Raw genomic sequence first — 6,145 nt, 5'->3', positions numbered from 1 at the left:
TGCCAGTGTAGTGTTGATTTTAGTGGTGCTATCTTACCTGCAGTTGTTCTCACACTTATGTAGTTAGGAAAGTGTTGAATAATCAATGAGGGAGATGTATGTCTGAAAAAAATCAGTACCTCCAGGTAGAACATTGTATGTGGTACAGGAGCTTTGCAAAGCATGATGTGCATAGTGCATTAGAGGGTCAGACCATTTTCACAAGGAGCATTTTTCCATGGGTTTGTTGGAAACGCTTGCATATTTTATATTATCTAGGAGGAGATCTCTGGTGTTACAGCCCTTATTATCTCAGTGCAAAGAATACAAACAGGAGATGAAACAGGAAATCCAGAAGCAAGGGAACAGTGAATGAAATCCACCATCCTCCAACTTGGCTGCTCTCCTCGGTACCGTTTAGATACACTTAAACCTTGTAGCACAATTTAGCGGTCCTGGGGCCATGTGGGAGACATTTGTTCACAGAGAAGGGTTAAGATAAGGCAAAAAGGAACATTTCTGAAGAATAGTTATGGATTGCACTGCCAGCTGGCTCTTTAGAACAGTTTAAGAAGCCCTTGTTGTGATCTAGTAAAGTCTCTCCTGAAGGTAAAGGTGAGGCTGTCGCAGGCAGTGCAGACACAGCAAGTTAGTTGGCTATTTTAAAATTTTCATTGTTAAACCTCTAGGTTCTTCCTAAAGCAGCTGTGAGAATCAGTTGAAGGTAAATAGCTGAAAGAATGTTCAAGAATTATTTTTTTTTTTTAAAAAAGTTTGTTACAAACTGTTAGGTAAGGTTTTTAGGGAGAGGTAATACCTTTTTTTAGACAAACAAATATAGCTGGTAAAGAAGAGGCTTTGAGGCCCTTCCAAACAGGATAAAGTGAGTAAATTGAAGAGGCTTTTTGATTTGTTTTCCTTGCACAAATATGTGCTATTCAGCTCATGCCACCAAGAGCCCTGAAATGCCAGCAGCTGGCAGGCCTATTGCACACAGAGCTATTTGGCTGCACAGCCCTTAGTGGCGGATGCATTTTCCAGCTGAATTTATCAGTTGTAAAGCTCTGAAAGATGCAGATTAACAAGGAGTCTACAAATGGGCTGGTTTTATTCTGTTGAAAAAAACCCTCATCTTTTTTTCCTAGTCAGACACATCAAGTGCTGCTTGGAATTTTAAATTGCTTCTACTCTTAAGTTGTATAAACATTGAGATTGCACAGTACATGTTAGTATGCTATTATGGGGATCTCTAACTCTCTACAGGGTGCACAAGAAAGGAGCTAGTCTGAAAAGGTCATTTTATTAACCACAAAGACCTAAATTTATGGAGATCATGAGATAATGTCTATAACAATACCAAGATTTGGACTATTATGCTTTTTTTTCAGATCATATCTTTCCTTTTATGTCACAACATGAAAACTTCCACAGATCTTTATCAAGGTGAGCTGAGCATGTTATTTTTGAGGTACCTCTATCTTATTTAAGCCCTTACTTTGGAAGGTGACTATCTGCTTACAGGCCGATCTGTTGGAAGTAAACACAGATTTGATGAAAAGACAAGCGTGTTTCTTCTTTTCCAAATATCATACGGATTAAACAGGCAAGACAGCTTGATACCTGGACAAGCAATATTACTTTCACTATACTCTCCATCCATGATCACAGAGTTATTTTGGTTGGAAAAGACCTTTAAGACCATTGAGTCCAGCTGTAAACCTAACACTGCCAAGTCCACCCCTCTAAATCATGTCCCTAAGCACCACTTCTCCATATCTTTTAAATACCTCCATGGATTTTGTTGTTTTGGTTTGTTTTTTTGTTTTGTCATGCCATCAGCAGATAAGTTTATCCAAAAAGAATTCCTTTCAAAGTGAAAATTTTTTGCATGAGGACTAAGCCTCTACATTCATATGTGGAAAGCTTCTGCAGTCAGTTCCTTTTGGATTCATATTTCCAGCTGTAGAAATGAAGCTAACAGGAGTGTCACAGAAGTCATGGGCAGGACTAACTACCATGCTTGAAAATGTTCAGACATAGGTCTTTTATAGATATATAAAGTTGCCTTATCATAGAACCATAGAATGTTGTGAGTTGGAAAGGACCCATACAAGGATCATTGAGTCCAACTCTTGTCCCGGCATAGGACAATCCCAAGATTCAGACCATGTGTCTGAGGGCCTTGTCCAAATGCTTCTTGAATATTGTCAGGCTTGGTGCTGTGACTACCTCCCTGGGGAGCCTGATGGGAGGGATAGCTCTGGAGAAAGGTACGAGTTACAGAGAGTTTTGCAGAATAATAGTGTCTCAGTGAATAGTAACCTCCTTTAAATATTTATTAGTGGGTTTTTTGTTTGTTGTTTTTTTTTTTTCTCTTAAGGCTCCACTTCTCTGACTCTGAATTAAATAAATTATACCACATTTAAATTCCTTCACATTTAAGACTGAAGAAACATTGGCAGTGAATCATGAGGGAAGTTTGTGAACCACATCTTAGTGAATGAGTGAACATATAAAGGGAATTAATTGAATTTAGTCTGGTGGTGTTTGCATGCTGATTCATCATGTTCTTCTGACCCAAGATAGCTATAGAAATCCTGTTTTGGAGAGTATCCACTGGATAACTGCATAAGTAGCAATTTTTAATTCAATTCAAAAATAGCTCTTTGGCTTAGAAGGTGATAAAGTACATAACTACTCAGAGACAGTTGATGAATTATAACACTTTACCCACACCCACACAAGTAATGAAACACTTTTTGGGGAACTTTTCCAGTCTGTATCTTAGCCAACAATTCATGTATATTTCAGTCTTCCATTAAATTAATGAGGATTTAGCATTTGTATGCAAATAATACCAAAGTGGGCTTTTTTGCTGTTCCTGAGATTTTTTGTACACAAGGATTGGTTCTCTCTCCCTCTCGGACTGGTATTTTTTGCCATACTCCAAGTAAGTATGAGTACTTATGGTTCACCTTAGAATATCCCAGTCCCTCAAAGCTTACCCATTGCAAGCGTCCTTGGTGCATATCTGAGGACTAAGGAGCTCAGTGCCTCAAAGGAACAACTTAGGACTAAATTTAAATAAAGACTTAAGTGCTTTAAATAGAATCCATGTCTAAATTCTGCCTACATCCAAAACTGATAATGTGACTGAAAACCGTGTCAGCGATTTCCTAAGCCTAATGGTACCTAAAAGCCCTGTGTGGCTTCCTGCTTGGTATGAAACTCTTCTTTTGCCTTCAGGCCATAGGTGGAAAAGGCTGTGGTCTGTTCTGCTAGCCCTGCTCAGTTACTTCAGAACATACATGTAGAATATAGACATAGAGATAGGTATCAAAAAATCCTGTATGTAATATGTTTTGTATCTAGAATAAATATAGGCACCCACATGCAGTACCCCCAATGAGATTTCGGTCAGTATGCAGGCTTGAGAAAAGTAGAAACCTTCTATTTACAGAGAAATAACCGAGGGATCAAGAAAAACCTAAAAGGAACTATAGGAAAAGTATGTGATGGAGTTACTACAATTGAAGTCTATATTGCAGAAAAAAGTGTTGATATCATTATGGCAGCTAATTCCTAACCAACATCACAAGAACTATACAGACAGCATTGATACACTAAAAGAAAAAAAAATCATTTTTTTTTAATTCCTTTCCATATAGTTTTTCAATTTAGTCAATTTAAAGAACATTCCTCAAGTTGCTGTGGTTTCTTTTTGCAGAGAATTTCTTGACGAAGGCTTCTTCGATTTCCGTTTTATTATTTACATTGAAAAGAGGTACCACATTAATTTTTGCTCCCAAATCCTGAGATGAAGAAGTTGAATTGGAAGTTGGATGCGTTAAGTAGTATAAGGCAGTACAATATATATCTCTCACTGAGATCCATCTCAAAAACAGTAAATGAAGCTGGAGTGTTTTGCTGTACTACCATGATCACACTTCTTCAGGGACCTTTCTGTGGCATATTCAGGTATCTTTTCCCATGTCATGTAGGCAGACTGCAAAAGCTGCAGTTACTTACACTGTACCCTGTTATTAGTCATAGGAATTGTTATGTCTTTGCACAGACATTATGACTAGGCTGCCAGATGCACAATAAGTAAGATGGGAGGTAGCAAATAAAAGATATTTTATCAAACAGATGGGCCATTTTGTAAAGACTTAACAAGTCAGGAGTAAAGGGCGTTCTTTTACCACCAAAACGAGTGGCAGTTTTGTCCTTCTGCAGCAGGACCAGGCATAAGATCTGAAGTTTGGTAGTTGTGTCTTGTGGCTGCACAGAAGAGGCTGACAAATTTTGGGAAGCTAGAAGAAAAAAGTCTGGGGATTGATTATGCTGTTGTTATATACTGGATATGTTTAAGTAGTTACTGAAAAGGAGTGGAGTGTGTGGAGATGCAAGATAATCTAGAGGTAGCAGTGAAAAGATGACTGCAATTGGTAGTGGTCCAAGGTATGCATGAATGGGGAGTTATAGTCAGCACCAGGAAATTTACAGTTACACCACGTTTATGTGAATGCCTTTTCTTGAAATTGGCTTGTACTTTTCCCCCACATTTGAAACATATCTTCTGTTTGCTCCTACTAGGGTTTAACACTGGATGAGTATTCAGAAGTGATTTTGGGGTCTCTAATTCTTGGGGGCTCATCCAGACATTTCAAAGGAGCCTGATAGTCAGAGGTAAGGGAAAATTAATTCACATTTTTGCCAAGGAAGGTATTCTAGAGAAGTTTTTAAAAGTTTTTTGTTTTGTTTTGTTTTTTTCCTGTCAAAATCACAAAAATAGTTTCCATAAGTGAGGTTGGATTTGCTTCAAGATTCACGGGAAAAACACAATTTTAGAAACACCCTTCTTAGTTTTTGAATCTCCTAATATAAATCACAAAAATGCAAATACTGGCATGACTGGCATGAGGGTGTAGTGTAACCTGTGTATACTGGTATCAAACTATATTTTCCTAGAGTGTTTTTCTTGAACTGAAAGAGTATCATAGAATGAAACATCAAAGCATTTGTAGTCATTATACAATGTTTGAAGCAAGACTACTGTATCTCTCACAACCTTCTAAAGGAACAGAAAGTAATCAGGGAGTGTTTTTTGACTTTTCTGGAATAATTTTCTCTGAAACATTTATAAAAATCCCTGTAAAGTGCATAAAGAGAACATCTTATTTATTTAAAAGAAATTCAGTATTATTTTTACTATTGTTTTTGAGGGTGAAACATTTTATGATAAATGTTTGTGGCAACTTTTGAAACAACATCCCATTTCACCTAGTTAATATTGTACATATGGCAGTGTCCTTCAGCTATGAACACCTTCTTTTTTCTTTTTCTTTTTTTTTTTTTTTTTTTTTTTTTTTCCTCTCAGTATATCAGACAAAGATCTGTTCCTTCCTCTGTGGACTAGGAAATCTGAAGAAATAGCTGGCCATTGTAGGTCTTGCATGAACATAAAAGATCTTGAGTCTGCCAAGGTGCAGTTGTTGCACAACAAAATTTGGGGAGCAAAATTACAGGTTTTGATATCTGAGTTCACAAAGCACGAGCATCATAAAGCAATCCTCACTGCAGTTTTTTCCTAATAGTTACTACTGGTTGTAAGGTTAGGATAACTTCTTTCAGCTGGAAAGTTTACAAATTTTAGTTTTTCATATTGCACTAGATAGCCAACTATTTCTGAAGGACTGATTCATAGTATGCCTATTCCTATTTATATTGAAGATAGAAAAATCAGATAAAATTTTTCAAGCAAACTCTTACTATAAAGATTAAGTTTTCCTTTCCAAAAGACTTCAGTAATTAAATATGTCATGGGGAAAACTTGTTTGAACTAATACAACAAAATTAAAGAGTGCAGCAGCTTCAGTTTTCTTCTTGTACCTTGCTGTTTACTCAGGAGGCTTTATATGGAACATCTAGATTATCTGATACATATGGGGTTTTCTGTACATATTAGCATGTATGCAAATCAGGTGATTCACCTCTAACAGTAAACAAGGTTTTTGGGTAATGTACAGACAAGGGTGAAATTTGTAATATTGCTGGCTGTTCTAATAGCACACAGAACTGAGATGTGCAGGGAAATTAAGTCAGTACTGAGTAGGTTCTTTCTGGCCTCTGCTATCAAACTGTGAGCTACCACAAGAGACCTCCG

Source organism: Antrostomus carolinensis, unplaced genomic scaffold (genome assembly GCF_000700745.2).
Source record: "Antrostomus carolinensis isolate BGI_N321 unplaced genomic scaffold, ASM70074v2 scaffold4014, whole genome shotgun sequence".
NCBI lineage: Eukaryota > Metazoa > Chordata > Aves > Caprimulgiformes > Caprimulgidae > Antrostomus > Antrostomus carolinensis.
Note: the sequence above shows the minus strand (reverse complement) of the source record.